Source organism: Coregonus clupeaformis, chromosome 27 (genome assembly GCF_020615455.1).
Source record: "Coregonus clupeaformis isolate EN_2021a chromosome 27, ASM2061545v1, whole genome shotgun sequence".
Classification (NCBI taxonomy): domain Eukaryota; kingdom Metazoa; phylum Chordata; class Actinopteri; order Salmoniformes; family Salmonidae; genus Coregonus; species Coregonus clupeaformis.
The window spans coordinates 34,264,968-34,282,636 of NC_059218.1; the positions used below are offsets into that span (position 1 = coordinate 34,264,968).

Genomic DNA, 17,669 nt, shown 5'->3' on the forward strand with positions numbered 1-17,669 from the left:
TTGAAGGAGCTGGAGCAGTTTTCCTTGAAGAATGGGCAAAAATTCCAGTGGCTAGATGATCCAAGCTTATAGAGACATACCCCAAGAGACTTGCAGCTGTAATTGCTGCAAAAGGTGGCTCTACAAAGTATTGACTTTGGGGGGTGAATAGTTATGCACGCTCAAGTTTTCTGCTTTGCTGGTGACACTGTCAGTGATTTATTTAGAATTCAAGGTACACTTAACCAGCATGGCTACCATAGCATTCTGCAGCGATACGGCATCCCATCTGGTTTGCTCTTAGTGGGACTATCATTTGTTTTTCAACAGGACAATGACCCAACACACCGCCAGGCTGTGTTAGGGCTATTTGACCAAGAAGGAGAGTGATGGAGTGCTGCATCAGATGACCTGGCCTCCACAATCACCCGACCTCAACCCAATTGAGATGGTTTGGGATGAGTTGGACCGCAGAGTTAAGGAAAAGCAGCCAACAAGTGCTCAGCATATGTGGGAACTCCTTCAAGACTGTTGGAAAAGCATTCCAGGTGAAGCTGTTTGAGAGAATGCCAAGTGTGTGCAAAGCTGTCATCAAGGCAAAGGGTGACTACTTTGAAGAATCTCAAATAGAAAATATATTTTGATTTGTTTAACACTTTTTTGGTTACTACATGATTCCATATGTGTTACTTAATAGTTTTGAGAAGAAAAAAAACAACTGGGATGAGTAGGTGTGTCCAAACTTTTGACTGGTACTGTATATATTTTTTAGTGTCTTTGTTATGTAAAAAAAAGTACCATGTACAGTGGGGAAAAAAAGTATTTAGTCAGCCACCAATTGTGCAAGTTCTCCCACTTAAAAAGATGAGAGAGGCCTGTAATTTTCATCATAGGTACACGTCAACTATGACAGACAAAATGAGAAAAAAAATTCCAGAAAATCACATTGTAGGAATTTTAATGATTTTATTTGCAAATTATGGTGGAAAATAAGTATTTGGTCAATAACAAAAGTTTCTCAATACTTTGTTATATACCCTTTGTTGGCAATGACACAGGTCAAACGTTTTCTGTAAGTCTTCACAAGGTTTTCACACACTGTTGCTGGTATTTTGGCCCATTCCTCAATGCAGATCTCCTCTAGAGCAGTGATGTTTTGGGGCTGTCGCTGGGCAACACGGACTTTCAACTCCCTCCAAAGATTTTCTATGGGGTTGAGATCTGTAGACTGGCTAGGCCACTCCAGGACCTTGAAATGCTTCTTACGAAGCCACTCCTTCGTTGCCCGGGCGGTGTGTTTGGGATCATTGTCATGCTGAAAGACCCAGCCACGTTTCATCTTCAATGCCCTTGCTGATGGAAGGAGGTTTTCACACAAAATCTCACGATACATGGCCCCATTCATTCTTTCCTTTACACGGATCAGTCGTCCTGGTCCCTTTGCAGAAAAACAGCCCCAAAGCATGATGTTTCCACCCCCATGCTTCACAGTAGGTATGGTGTTCTTTGGATGCAACTCAGCATTCTTTGTCCTCCAAACACGACGAGTTGAGTTTTTACCAAAAAGTTATATTTAGGTTTCATCTGACCATATGACATTCTCCCAATCCTCTTCTGGATCATCCAAATGCACTCTAGCTAACTTCAGACGGGCCTGGACATGTACTGGCTTAAGCAGGGGGACACGTCTGGCACTGCAGGTTTTGAGTCCCTGGTGGCGTAGTGTGTTACTGATGGTAGGCTTTGTTACTTTGGTCCCAGCTCTCTGCAGGTCATTCACTAGGTCCCCCCGTGTGGTTCTGGGATTTTTGCTCACCGTTCTTGTGATCATTTTGACCCCCACGGGGTGAGATCTTGCGTGGAGCCCCAGATCGAGGGAGATTATCAGTGGTCTTGTATGTCTTCCATTTCCTAATAATTGCTCCCACAGTTGATTTCTTCAAACCAAGCTGCTTACCTATTGCAGATTCAGTCTTCCCAGCCTGGTGCAGGTCTACAATTTTGTTTCTGGTGTCCTTTGACAGCTCTTTGGTCTTGGCCATAGTGGAGTTTGGAGTGTGACTGTTTGAGGTTGTGGACAGGTGTCTTTTATACTGATAACAAGTTCAAACAGGTGCCATTAATACAGGTAACGAGTGGAGGACAGAGGAGCCTCTTAAAGAAGAAGTTACAGGTCTGTGAGAGCCAGAAATCTTGCTTGTTTGTAGGTGACCAAATACTTATTTTCCACCATAATTTGCAAATAAATTCATAAAAAATCCTACAATGTGATTTTCTGGAGAAAAAAAATCTCAATTTGTCTGTCATAGTTGACATGTACCTATGATGAAAATTACAGGCCTCTCTCATCTTTTTAAGTGGGAGAACTTGCACAATTGGTGGCTGACTAAATACTTTTTTCCCCCACTGTATGTAAAATGTATATGTAACAAAAAAAGTGGTAAAAATAAAAATAATAAAAGGAGAGGACATAATGCTCCCTGGATGGATGGGTGGCCATGGCCATGTATGTGGACCAGGGGTATGGCGGGAATGGTGATCGGGGGTGGAAAGGGGACTAGGCGAGTAGGGGGGAAGGAGAGGGGACTAGGGGAGTAGGGGGAAGGAGAGGAGACTGGGGGAGTAGGGGGAAGGAGAGGAGACTCGGGAGTAGGGGAAGGAGAGGAGACTAGGGGGGGAAGGAGAGGGTACTGGGGGAGTAGGGGAAGGAGAGGGGACTAGGGAGAAGGAGAGGGGACTAGGGGAGTAGGGGGAAGGAGAGGAGACTAGGGAGAAGGAGAGGGGACTAGGGGAGTAGGGGGAAGGAGAGGAGACTCGGGGAGAAGGAGAGGGGACTAGGGGAGTAGGGGGAAGGAGAGGAGACTCGGGGAGAAGGAGAGGGGACTAGGGGGAAGGAGAGGAGACTAGGGGGAAGGAAATGGGATTAGGGGGAAGGAAAGGGGATTAGGGGATTGGGGAAGGAGAGGGGACTCGGGGGAAGGAGAGGGGACAAGAGGGGAAGGAGAGGGGACTAGGGGGAAGGAAAGGGGATTAGGGGACTGGGGGAAGGAGAGGGGACTAGGGGAAGTAGGGGGGTAATCCCCGTTGTGGGTAGGAGGAGCTGGGGCTCAGTGTCTGTACTAATCACCCCTAACCCAGACACACAATCCCCTGACCCACTATGACATTGACTCCATACAGGACACAGCCTACTACATACAGGCTACAATACATACATCACCCATCCTACAACACAGGCTATGACGTACAGTGGGGAAAAAAAGTATTTAGTCAGCCACCAATTGTGCAAGTTCTCCCACTTAAAAAGATGAGAGAGGCCTGTAATTTTCATCATAGGTACACGTCAACTATGACAGGCAAAATGAGAAAAAATAATCCAGAAAATCACATTGTAGGATTTTTAATGAATTTATTTGCAAATGATGGTGGAAAATAAGTATTTGGTCAATAACAAAAGTTTCTCAATACTTTGTTATATACCCTTTGTTGGCAATGACACAGGTCAAACGTTTTCTGTAAGTCTTCACAAGGTTTTCACACACTGTTTCTGGTATTTTGGCCCATTCCTCCATGCAGATCTCCTCTAGAGCAGTGATGTTTTGAGGCTGTCGCTGGGCAACACAGACTTTCAACTCCCTCCAAAGATTTTCTATGGGGTTGAGATCTGGAGACTGGCTAGGCCACTCCAGGACCTTGAAATGCTTCTTACGAAGCCACTCCTTCGTTGCCCGGGCGGTGTGTTTGGGATCATTGTCATGCTGAAAGACTCAGCCACATTTCATCTTCAATGCCCTTGCTGATGGAAGGAGGTTTTCACTCAAAATCTCACGATACATGGCCCCATTCATTCTTTCCTTTACACGGATCAGTCGTCCTGGTCCCTTTGCAGAAAAACAGCCCCAAAGCATGATGTTTCCACCCCCATGCTTCACAGTAGGTATGGTGTTCTTTGGATGCAACTCAGCATTCTTTGTCCTCCAAACATGACGAGTTGAGTTTTTACCAAAAAAGTTATATTTTGGTTTCATCTGACCATATGACATTCTCCCAATCCTCTTCTGGATCATCCAAATGCACTTCAGACGGGCCTGGACATGTACTGGCTTAAGCAGGGGGACACGTCTTGCACTGCAGGATTTGAGTCCCTGGCGGCGTAGTGTGTTACTGATGGTAGGCTTTGTTACTTTGGTCCCAGCTCTCTGCAGGTCATTCACTAGGTCCCCCCGTGTGGTTCTGGGATTTTTGCTCACCGTTCTTGTGATCATTTTGACCCCAAGGGGTGAGATCTTGCGTGGAGCCCCAGATCGAGGGAGATTATCAGTGGTCTTGTATGTCTTCCAATTCCTAATAATTGCTCCCACAGTTGATTTCTTCAAACCAAGCTGCTTACCTATTGCAGATTCAGTCTTCCCAGCCTGGTGCAGGTCTACAATTTTGTTTCTGGTGTCCTTTGACAGCTCTTTGGTCTTGGCCATAGTGGAGTTTGGAGTGTGACTGTTTGAGGTTGTGGACAGGTGTCTTTTATACTGATAACAAGTTCAAACAGGTGCCATTAATACAGGTAACGAGTGGAGGACAGAGGAGCCTCTTAAAGAAGAAGTTACAGGTCTGTGAGAGCCAGAAATCTTGCTTGTTTGTAGGTGACCAAATACTTATTTTCCACCATAATTTGCAAATAAATTCATAAAAATCCTACGATGTGATTTTCTGGATTTTTTTCCCTCAATTTGTCTGTCATAGTTGACGTGTACCTATGATGAAAATTACAGGCATCTCTCATCTTTTTAAGTGGGAGAACTTGCACAATTGGTGGCTGACTAAATACTTTTTTTCCCCACTGTAGCCTACGACAAACAGCCTCCGTCTGACACAGGCTCCGACATAGCCAGCCTCCCACTCGCAGCCTAGAATAGATACAGCCTCAGAACACAGCCTCCGACACACACAGCCTCCTCCGACACAGCGTCACACAGGCTCACAACCTCTAAAACAGCATCCCATAAGTTAATGAGGAAAAAAGAAGACATTCCATTCTGCTATTTGTCACCATGATACATGGCTGTCACCACTGCTATCCCCCAAAACACATCCTGAGATAAGCACAATTCATAAATGTAAAAAACAATTTAAATGGCCTTCTCTGCTATCTACTGGTTAATTACAATATATCCTTGGTCACTGATAAGGTGATGAATTGGAGGGGACATAAATCAATAGGGCTTAGAACTGGGGAGGGAGGGCCAAACACAGGACCCAGGAGGAGTGTCTGCCTGCCTTCCGGGGATGAGATGACAGGGCTTTGTTAGGACAGTCTGCTCCACACACACAACCCAGACTGGGGAGAGCCCACAGCTTTCTCACACACACTGTATTTTAATACACTAACTACATACCCAGAAATACCCTCTACTTTACAGTCATATTCATTCCCATATTCCCATCACACAAATCATCCAACTCACACACCCACCAACACACCAAGACCTCTCTAATCACCCTTAATGTATGTTGTTCTACAGCTAATGTATAGATCAGCTTTATACCCCCCCCTCCCCCTTCCCTGGGTATAGATCAGCTTTATACCCCCCCCTCCCCCCTTCCCTGGCCCCCCTCTCCTCTCCTCTCCTCTCAACAGCCCTACCCTGGCCCCCCTTCTCCTCTCCCCCAGCCCTACCCTGGCCCCCCTCTCCTCTCCTCAGCCCTACCCTGGCCCCCTCTCCTCTCCCCAGCACTACCCTGGCCCCCCTCTCCTCCCCCCCAGCCCTACCCTGGCCCCCTTCTCCTCTCCCCAGCCCTACCCTGGCCCCCTTCTCCTCTCCCCAGCCCCACCCTGACCCCCCTCTCCTCTCCCCCAGTCCTACCCTAGCACTACCCTGGCCCCCCTCTCCTCTCCTCCTTCCAGCAGTACCCTGGCCCCACTATCCTCTCCTCCTCCCAGCAGTACCCTGGCACCCCTCTCATCTCTTCCTCCCAGCCCTACCCTGGCTCCCCTCCCCCCGCCCATCATTGTGCGCATGCCTCCCTCTCCTCTCCTCCCCTCCTTCATTGAGCGCCTGCCTCGTGTTGATAGCCATTATGGTGCCTGAGCATATTCACGTCTGCCGAGCCGCTGCAGTGGATTTATGGGACAAACCTCTGACCCCTAAACCCAAAAAGCCACATAATGGATGATTTACTAAATGTGTCATGGTTGTCTTTAAAGGAAAATTTCACCCAAAAACGATATTTTGGTATTTGTTTTATTAGTCCATTGTTGATATGGTCCCAAAATGTTTTGCATGTCAGCAATCAAAGTAAGATATATAACTTTCAAAATACAGAAATACAGACAGTATAAAGCAAAACGTAGCATCATATGATTCTAAATGCATCATACCGGCTGTATTTCGAAAGTTATATATCTTGAAAACTTGATTGCTGACATGCAAAACATTTTAGGACTATATCCACAATGGACTAATGAAACAAGCACCAAAATATTATTTTTGGGTGGAGTTTTCCTTTAATGTGCCACAATATGATCTGGATAATCACCTTGTGACCGTTTAACAGAGCCATAAGAGGGAAAACAAACACCAAGACAGAGTGTGGTGGTCATAATCAAACCATCAAGATGTCACAACTGGAATGGGGGTGCTAAGATGGTGGATGGCTTAGACACTGAGCGCTATAGAACTCTCCTATACACGCCATTTATCACCATGAAAAACAGGAAATTATTTTGTAATGTGACTCTGAAAGATGTGAAATTATACAATAATGGCTCTTAGAAATCCCTTATCAATAAGGGTATTATTAAGTGGTGATAAATCTATAATAAAGTAGGCTACAGACTGTGGTGACAGCAGCACTGGAACATGAGAGCAGTAGTCTCATCCTGCCATGTTGAGCAGAATGAATGAATGAATAATTTTAGACAGGAGAGGGAGGAACGCTTCCCAAAGCGCTCATCCTGCTCTGCTGCCCACAAGATAATCCCCAATATAAAAACCCTGCTTTAGGCCTAACAGTTAGAAGGAAAGCAGGCTATTCTTTCTAGAATTGGAGGAAGGAAGGCTGGAGTGTTTGGTGGCTACCAAAACACAAACATAATGTAAGGGGGACATGTCTGTGCAGTGGTTCAGAAGAATAGCTCTTTACTAATGCCAAGCATGAAAACAAGGCATTCAGGAATGCCTCTGGGGTGCTGTGCTGAGCTGTGCTGAGCAGTGCTGCGTTGAGCGGCCGGCCTAGCCTCTGACCAGCCAGACACCAGGAGAGGAGAGGGCATCACTTTCAGGAGAATGATGGGAGCTCCGAGGTAAAACAGGACAGAGAAAGCAGCATCACTGCCACCCCTCTTTCTCTCAATCTCTACTCTCCCCCCTTCCCGTCTCCCCTCCCTGACCTGCTTTCCTCTTTAGCTGGTCTGTTTTTCACTGCACCAGATAATCAGCGAGAGGCAGAAATGGAGCCCAGCACAGTCGCCTGGAGGGAATTACAACATGCCAGACGGGCATGCACGCCACCCTACGCCAGGGGGATGGAGCCACACTTCACTCCCTCACCAAGACAGACAGGAGCTATAAGCCCCAACACAACAATCATTTAGCTCCCTTTTTCAAGACAGGCAGAGAGAATACAGGGAGTCTTAAGCCTTCCGCATGCTTTGGTTCGGCTGGCGCCTAACCGAACTCGACTGGGCGAACCGAACGTGTGTGTTCGCATACTCCCTTAAAAGACCTTCGCTTGTATAGTACTGTTTGTCCATCTTGAGACGCCATAGCCACTTCCTCAAAATAGTCAGAATTCATCTAAGATAACTCAATAAGTTGTTGCAGAGGATATCTTAGTCGTGCAATTTTACATCTAACTAAGATGTTTGGTGCAGTATTTCTCAAGTGAAAAATGTTGTATGAAAACGCATCTATCGTTGAATGACAACAAACACTTCATTGAAGAATCCCTAGGTTTACCAATGACCGACAAAGGGGTGTAGACTTTGGCTACCAAAATTCGGCTTGCCTCAAGAAAAAATGTGGTGTGCACGAACAGCCTAAAAAGCCTTGTCGAAAACCAAAACGAACAAAAATGCCACAAAATGTCATCATAATATATGCACAAACTGTTCCAAACTGTTTTGGATGGGAAGCATGCGGACGCCTTTAATAACACACACACTGCTAATCAAATCATTTTGTTCTGCCAGTCCAGGAGCTGCATGGCCGCCCAGACCAACCCCCCACAGCACTGGATGATAGAATTTCTCTATGACTATATGCATTAAACAGGAATGTTAATCACTGCAGCAAACCCCCCTCTACACACTTCACACCAGCTGATGCCCTCTCCTCTCCTGGGGGGGTAACCCCTCTCTGGCTCCATGTCCTCCTGTCAGTCAGGCTCAGATGGAGCAGGACAGGGGTGGGGGTGAGATCCCCAAAAAGCCTAGCACAAAGCCGATCTCGCCACAGTGGCCCCACACAATGGAGGAGTCAGCAGAGAGAGGGGCCAGCAGCTCGCGCCTTTCCTGTTTGCAGAAATGAGGCGGCCAGAGACACACATGTATCACAGGGCCACTAACAGAGGGGCTGATCCAGGCCTGAATGCTCTGTTGAATAGGGCAGCGGTGGCCTATTGTCAGCCTGTAACATCACATTCATCAAACACTCCAGCGCCCAGCACTTGTATCCCCCCCGCGGCCTGCTCACAAACACCAACATGGTGTCCTTCGCACGCACGCACGCACAGACGCACACAAACACACGTCAGAGATCACCCTCTCCATGACATCTTCAACTCAATCACTTCAGCACCTCTAACACCCAAACTCATCTCTCCATCAAATATCTGTTTTGTTTTCCCATCAGTGACCATTCAAACCCTCTCTCGTTAGCCAGATTGATTCACTCATACAATGACAGTCATCATGACATTGCTGCTCACCCACGTCATGCGTTCACCCGTGGAACACACACGTACCAGGCGCTCAATGCCTTCATCTATATAAAACACCCAGCTCCTCTACAGGAACAATCTACTACATGCTCAATATACAGGAACAGAGACTCAGACATAGCCACACACACACACACACACACACGCGACACACACGACAGTTCCTATACATGTAATGTAATGTGACCATGACTCACCGGAGACTCACTCTCACTCATCAGACCTATTCTCCCATTCGTGATTAGCACCAAGTCATTTGTGTTTAAAATGGAACACATTTTAGCAAAAAGTTGCAAGACCATGACGGCTACAGCCACAGAATGTCAACTGAAATATATCAAATGCCCAGAGAACGGAGCAGATCGATATTGTAGAGGACGGGCCTGGCTACACATAGAAAATCGCTCAAGCCATTTCTCCACATGGGACAGGCAATAACACTATACTGAAGCTAGGGCCGGGCGATATGGCCTAAAAATCATATCTTGATTTTTTCAAACTTATTTGGCGATTCACGATATATATCTCGTTTTAAAAAAAAAATCTCTAAATAAGCGTTGTTGTACAATTAAAGGTCAAATACACTGCATTTGAAACAGTCAGCAATAATCTAATGAATTCAGGGCTTGTGAAGTTATACCTAGTGTCACGACTTCCTCCGAAGCTGCCTCCTCTCCTTGTTCGGGCAGGCTTCGGCGTTCGTCGTCACCGGCCTTCTAGCCACTGCCGCTCCTCATCTCATCATTCCATTGGTTTTGTCTTGTTTATTACACACACCTGGTTCATATCCCCTCATCAGTACCTGTATAAGTGTTTCCTCTGCCCCCTTGTCTTTGTGTGTGATTGTTTATTGTGGAGGATAGAGAAGCTCAGTGGAGCTCCTTGTATTTTGTATCGCCGGGACATTTCCCTGTGTGCCTTGTTGTTTCCAATGCACTTGTTTTGCTCACTGGAGTGTTTTGATGCATTACTGCGTAACTCTATATTTCTGAATAAATCCTGTTATTTTGTGATTTACCCTCCTGCGCCTGACTCCTTCGAAATCACTCATCACACCTAGGCTAAATATAAGCCTTCCACAACTATAAGACCCACTAATAATTAAATTATTTTATTAAAATAGTTTAACCTGCTTTTTTTGCAATAATCACTGATCTGGCTTTCAAGTCTGTCTATTAAATGCCTTTTTCTGTTACAAATGTAACCAGAACCATGCATAATGCACATTCACTAATAATGACTAACTTCTTGTAGCAGGTATTAGGCTATAGAAAATGAACACAGGTCTCATCAACAATCTCTCAAGCCCACGTGCTAATGATTAGCCAGCTAATCTTTATATTTCAAGTTTAGCCAACTTGGATCTATTTGCTATCTAACAAGCTTGAACAGTTGAATTGTTATTAACACACCCCTCTGTCTGTCTCCAACTGTTTGAAAAGCATGTTAGCCTGTCCACTTTGTTCAGATGTTGAAATCAAGTGGCCTACCTTGTTTCTCGAAATTAGAACGAGTTGCTAATAATTGTGTTTTATGCTTATTGTACATTTATAAAACACAGACTAGACAGCTAGTATAGCAGTCTTTGGATAAAATGCTGCTAGCGGTACGTGGTACCCCAATGCCGCGTGCGACAAACTGAGCATTCATTTTCTAGAATCAATGTTCATTGATACTCTCGTTTTAGTAGTGTCTGCTCTGCGCGCAATTTGAGTAGTTGAGACATAAAAAGGATATTGTTAGAAAAGTTAACTTATCCTGTATTACAGTAAAATAATGTCTCAATGTGTTTTGGTGTCCATATGACCGATTCTGCTGGACCAAACCTCATATGCAAATAGTGAGTTGAGACCGCTTGTCAGAGAGGAAGATGTGATCTCTCAACTGTGTTGGCGTGAGAGGCAGGGGGAGGGGATGGGGTGGTGTAAACCATAGGTTTCACTCTCGCTACAATATATCCAAAATAAGCCTGATGCGTTTCTATGGGCTTATTTTGGACCTAAGCTTGTTGCCTGCCTTCCAGGCTTTGGGACGATTCCCATTGTTAGGGCGGAGATGCATCTCTTCATTATATACAGATCTCTGGTGTAAATGGGGAGGTGCACAGCACAGAAGGAGCGAAAGAGACAAGACCAAAAATACAACATGAGAACAAGCGGACATAAACACTCATAAAAACGAAAAATAACAAAATCTTGTTTCTTGCGATGCAGGCATTTGGAATATCATTCAAAAACATAAATTCCAATGAATCTAATTAATTTGATATATTGCCCAGCCCTAACTGAAGCTATCTTTCATTGCTCTACAGTGGGTAACAGAAATGACTATGCAATAAGCTAATTATATAGTGACTGGCCAGGAGTCGGGCATATTCTCCTTCTCTTATCTCCATCTAGGCTACATTCCAATACAGGAGTCAAGTTTAGTGTGAAGCTATGTGTTTGATCTTGACTTGAGTATTTTTCATATAGGCCAATCAGTGCCAATTTCTTTGTGGCCTGACCCACCGCAATGCAATTAAAAACCTTGAAAGCACCCTCGCTCTTTAATAGCGAATAGTGTTATATGGCCTCATATGGACTGTCACTTTGACAGAAGCTATGGTCTTTAAACCATTTTTTAATTAAAAATAAAAATAAAAACCAGTGAGCTCACTACTCTCATCCTCTCTATCATTCTCCCTCATTGTTTGAATTAGTCATTTAGCCAAACTGGCAGAAGTGAGCCATCCAATGTGCTCCATTGCACTCCTTCGCAGTCTTGTGACCTTCAACACAAATGCCACGGGGCCCGGGTCATGAGACTTAGGAGGAAGGGCAGGGTCAGGTCAGGGTTGGCTTTCCACTTGGGTAACAGACCTTTAGCCTAATCACGGTCACTGAGAACCTCACAGATTCCAATATGGGCTCATTCATCAGATTTCCCTACAGTCAATCATTCAGCCTGAGCTCTGGATACACCATGTACCACCTCTGAATCTCAGACCCTTCTCCATTTAAGGCAATGGGCGCCTGATCAATTGGACATATTGTTGCTTCTTTACTTGAGATGGCTCAAAGGAGCTCTGACGGACTTCTCCAAGACCATTCTCCAAGCTACAGTAAACCTGGGAGGGATTTAGGATGAATTTCACAAGCCCAGCATGGACTCCAAAGGAAAAAATAAGGAATCACAAGGCCAGAGGATGTGTCCACAACTTGCTAAATACTCCACCCCCGTCGCCCACCCACTCTATCCAGGGTGGCAAAACTCCTGCCTGCCTTGGATAACTGGACGGATGATGTGGGAGACACAAACTTATACTACCATGCCAAAAACAAAGCAAACTGTTAGGGGACTAAATTTCCCACTACAGCCAAGCTCAATACAAGAGAAACGTTGCAGAACGACACAGTACAATGTCATCTAATTTTAGGCAACCAATCTATGAAATGCTTAGGCCTAAACCTAAAATAATCCCATCCTTAAACACTAATGAGTCAATATAATAACAGCCCACCCCTGCTACCTCCCATACAGTAGCAGGCTTCAATATAAGTTGTGTTTCAGCACTACTTATTAAAGAGAGAAGGATCTCACAGCCTATAATGAGACCAAACATAGGCTTCTCTATGACAGACCATGGAACACCCAAGTGACTCCAGTAGATAGCAAGGGTCTTGAAAATGGCTCACTCTAGTCAATGAGCATCATGTAGAGTAGAGTAGACAGGTAGAGATGAGTAGTGTAGAGTAATTATAAAGGACAATTTATTGAAGCATTATGGAAAGCCCAGTGAACCAATGACTCAATACAAAACCCAGAGCAGGAGGACATCACTCTGTCCTCAAGTGGTCTACGCCTGCAGATAGACCATTCATTTTCGTCCATCTCTTAGTCTCTTCAATGTGTTTAAATTTGCTGTGACTGTGGACTAATGACAACAACACATTGGTACATTCACATGCAGACTTGTACAAATAAATTTTAAAAACTTGAGATGAGGTCAGAACAACTTCATTGAGCAGATCAAATTAATCCTGCTGAAGAGGCTGAGAGCAACACTCAAATATAAAGAGGTGCTTGAGTTGATTCAACCACCAAATTCTAAAACTGAAGAATAGGCCGAAACAGAAAGGGGAAAACTGTACACTATTTGCCTTTTATCTCAATGACAGACTGAAGTCTGTACTTTGTTTAAAATGAGTAATTGTTGCCTCAAGACCTGAACATTGGTTCCCACTAGTTAACTCAGCCACAAAGTGGCTATATTGATAAAATTCATGAAAACAGAAATTAGCTTTTTGGTCTTAATTTAAGGTTAGGCATAAGGTTAGCAGTGTGGCAAACGTTTGGATTAAATATTTACTAAATAAACTAAAGTTTTAAAAAATGTACTTTTATTTTTTAAGTAACACAATCAAATAACAATAATGAGGCTATATACAGGGGGAACAGGTCGAGTCAATGTGCGGGGGTACAGGTTAGAGAGCTAGTGACTACTTCAGATCTGTTGATAGGCTATTGGACGGATGAGTGTCCTCCAGTTGTTGCCTACCCAGGGTGGACGAGGAATGGATGGATGGTTGGAAATCACGAGCTATGGAGGCTCCCCAGTGGGTGGGCCTATGCATGGATTCTGCCCAATTAATTTATTTCAATTGACTGATTTCCTTAAATGAACTGTGGTCCTCTGTAGCTCAGCTGGTAGAGCACGGCGCTTGTAACGCCAAGGTAGTGGGTTCGATCCCCGGGACCACCCATACACAAAAATGTATGCACGCATGACTGTAAGTCGCTTTGGATAAAAGCGTCTGCTAAATGGCATATTATTATTAACTGTAACTCAGTAAAATCGTTGAAATTGTTGCGTTTATATTTTTGTTCAGTATAGATATCTTGACTTAACCACAAGGCAGGCCAGCTATCTTGCAAATAATGAAATGTTTTATATTTTATAATATCCACAGGCAAATAACATTGCAATAGCGAGCCAGCAGCAGATACCTGTGTGCCCCCAGAAAATAGTTTTCTTGTTGTTTGTTTGGCCTCATCATGAGACAGCACAACAGCCAGGGTTACCCATAGCTACGAATTACATTTCAAAACTCATATGAAGCTCGTCCAGCAGAATATTTATAAAGGTGTACAAACATTTGATGAAAATGTTTAATATAAGCACCGTTAATGAATTTGATGGTCAGGTATGAATGCAACATTTATTGAGAGCGAGATAGCTACCTTGGCCAAGGCTAATTTCATGTTCAGCGGGAAATCAGATAGTAACACAGGCAGGTTGGATGGCTGGCAGGCTCGAGACAGGGGATGAGGGGAGCTAGCTAGTCATCAAGCTAACTGGCAAACACAGACTCAAACAAAGCCAGTCAACACACAGCATGGCGAGGTAGCCAATAGAAGATACCTTGTTAGCTAGCCAACTTGAGAGCCAATGTTTTATTACTGTATGGATAATATATTTGTAAATAATGTGCTATTTTAAAAGGACAATAAAGGGCATCCCAATAACATCTTTACCTGAATATTAGGATGTGCCCATGTTTGCTAGTTAGCTAACGTTAGCTGGTTGGTGGAGGTGGTGTTGTAGGAAAAATAATCACGCTTACCCGTTCTCGTTGTTTATCTTCGTTAGTGGGAGACTCTATATTTTTACCGCGTCACTGATAACATATAACATATAACACTAACATAAATATAGTCTCTGGTTACTGGCATTAGTGACTTAATTCAATGTTAATGATAATGTTTAAAACCCCAGTTGACAGCGCATTTCTGTTAAATCCGAATCCTTGAATAAGATCTGTTCACGCTGATTGTGCAGCACGGCGTGTTACGAAACATAAGCAGTCCTAGCGTTTGACAGAATAAAGGTAAAGCGTTGTTGGTACTCGCAAAGGATATCAAAAATAATTTATAAATCAGCATCAGAGAGATGTCCGCAGCTTCCTATTCCTCCTAACTAACCTCCAACGCTCGTCCCCTACTCCAGTTTGTTCAACAGCGAGAAAGAAAATAATGAGGGGGGGGCTGAGCCTGCTCAGTCAATCACATTCAAATACGGTGTAGACACACTCAAAGCCTCCACACAATAACAGCGGATGCGCGTGCCGTGGATTCATTGTCAGTGGAGCTGTCTCTGGTGCTATCACTGGTTCATAATTCCAGGCAGATTCCAACCTTACATATTCCGTTTATTACTCGAAATATTGGGGTCCTTTGTGGCCCCATGCATACACGGTATCCTTTCTGCAAATGTGAATTTGAGAAACGTTACGTTTTTGATGGGGGCGGATGAATATTGTAGCTAGGCCTACATTATACTGTAATTGTAGTGAGGGAGGCGTCAAATTACTTATGTGAATCACGTGTTGGAACCCCAATCGTGTCATTCTGAGGAGCCTATATCGATATGATCCTCCTGGCAACTCGATGATTTTTTCATCTGATCTTTAGGCAATTTATCCCTCCATCCTCCCTAGAAATAGAAACGGAGCAATATAGCTCTACTATAGCGGTACACCTCCATAGCCTAGTGTGTGAATGTACAGTATGAGAAACACAAACCTTATTTAAGAAAATATTTCAAGAACAGAACATGACAAAAGAAAGCTAGAAAAACTATTACACTAGGGCCTATGTGCAGGATGTGTGAGGATATCACTGTATTTAAGAAAATCTTTCAAGTCCAGAACATCAGCAACCACTTTTTTATGATAGTCTTAAAATTACTGCAGACAGACAGAGAGGGGCAGAACTTGCTCCAATGTATAAAGTGAAAGATATAAGAAATATCACAACTATGTTTTAAACAAATAGTAGGAGTACACTCTACTAGGAGCACACTTACTTTCTCTAGGAGGAGCACACCTACATTACAGATGTGTGTGTCAGTGTGGCCAAAATAGTCTAAACAAAACAATGATCCAACTATTTTCTATTGTCCTTGTGTTGGTATGTTGGTCACTGTGCCCCTGTGCACTCTGTATGTCTGTGAAGTATCTCCCACCTCTCTCCATTCTAAGCTTATTACAGCCTTATAGTGCAGTGATTAGGAGATGAGAGATGGCTCAAGCGGTTGTCTGTTGGTGTGTGTGTTGTGCTGGGCAGGGGGCTGGGGCTGAGATCTGAGTCAAATACACCAGTCTGTCCAGGCTTTAGAAGATGGGGTCCCCATCTGGACTCTCCCTCCACATCAGCAGGACTGACACAGAGTCAGAGACAATGACCCACCACTCATCTATCTGAAGCGGGAATAAGGGAGTGTGTGTGTGTGGGGGGGTTCAGATGTAACGTCTTTTCAAAGAGGTAGGGTTTCAGATGTGTTCGGAAGATGGGCATGGACAACCATGCAGTTCTACCTCCAAGCTCTCTCTCTCGCTCTCGCTCTCGCTCTCTCTCTCTCTCTCTCTCTCTCTCTCTCTCTCTCTCTCCGCTCTCGCTCTCTCTCTCTCTCTCTCTCTCTCTCTCTCTTTCTCGCTCTCAACGTGCTATAGACTGAAACAAATCAGAGCATTTCAAATCAAATCAAATGTTATTTGTCACATGCCCCGAATACAACAGGTGTAGACCTTACCGTGAAATACGTACTTACAAGCCCTTAACCAACAATGCAGTTCAAGAAATAGAGTTAAGAAAATATTTACAAAATAAACTAAAGTTAAAAATAAAATACAAATGAACACTATAAACTAACAATAACGAGGCTATATACAGGGGGTACCGGTACCGAGTCAAAATGCGGGGGTACAGGTTAGTCGAGGTAATTTGTACATGTAGGTAGGGGTAAAGTGACTATGCATAGATAATAAACAGCGAGTAGCAGCAGTGTAAAAACAAAGGGGAGGGGGGTCAATATAAATAGTCCGGGTGGCCATTTGATTAATTGTTCAGCAGTCTTATGGCTTGGGGGTAGAAGCTGTTAAGGAGCCTTTTCGACCTAGACTTGGTGCTCCGGTACCGCTTGCCATGTGGTAGCAGAGAGAACAGTCTATGACTTGGGTGACTGGAGTCTTTGACAATGTTTTGGGCCTTCCTCTGACACCGCATAGTAAATAATTCCTGGAAGGCAGGAAGCTTGGGCCCAGTGATGTATACCAGGCGGTGATGCAACCGGTCAGGATGCTCTCGATGGTGCAGCTGTATAACTTTTTAAGGATCTGGGGACCCATGCATGCCAAATCTTTTCAGTCTCCTGAGGGGGAAAAGGTGTTGTTGTGCCCTCTTCACGACTGTCTTGGTGTGTTTGGACCATGATAGTTTGTTGGTGATGTGGACACATTTGACCAGTATTCAATAGAGCATCCCATCCCGTCATAGCCCCTTCATTCCATTCCTGCCTCTGTCCCGCCCCTACCTGGTCTCCCCCCCTTTTTACCAGAGGGCCCATCCACAATCCACTATGACAAAGGGAAAGAGCTGAGTGCAGGATATCAGGGTGCTACTGGCAGCCAGACTCTGGTCGGCACAGTGCTTACACAGGGGTGCTTTCTGCAGATTGCAGCAGTTTGAGCTAAACCCCCCTCTGTCCACTCACTATGGACAGGACCTAGAGGGGGAGTGGGAGGAGAAGGGCATCACGAGTGTTAGGGATGGGGTGGGGTCGGGGTAGTCAAAATCAGTCATTGTTGTTTGTTACTTGGACAGTTTGTTTTACACACCATTTTCATGTTGCTGTCCATGATCACAGCACATGGTTTTCTCTCATAATTAGTGTGTCTCTGTCTTTGTGTGTATGTGTGTGTGCAGTTGATAAT

At 44.5% G+C, this 17,669-nt stretch overlaps 1 protein-coding gene across 3 annotated transcripts in view; it reads right to left on the reverse strand.

Moving 5' to 3' along the window:
• LOC121541873 (spectrin beta chain, non-erythrocytic 1-like) overlaps positions 1-14,915 on the reverse strand; it is a 118,675-nt gene extending 103,760 nt beyond the window's left edge. For all 3 annotated transcript variants that reach the window (XM_041851223.1, XM_041851220.1, XM_041851219.1), the window contains exon 1: positions 14,523-14,915. The gene's annotated coding sequence lies outside the window, so the exon portion shown is untranslated. The remainder of the gene's footprint in view (positions 1-14,522) is intronic.
• Positions 14,916-17,669: the final 2,754 nt, after the last annotated feature.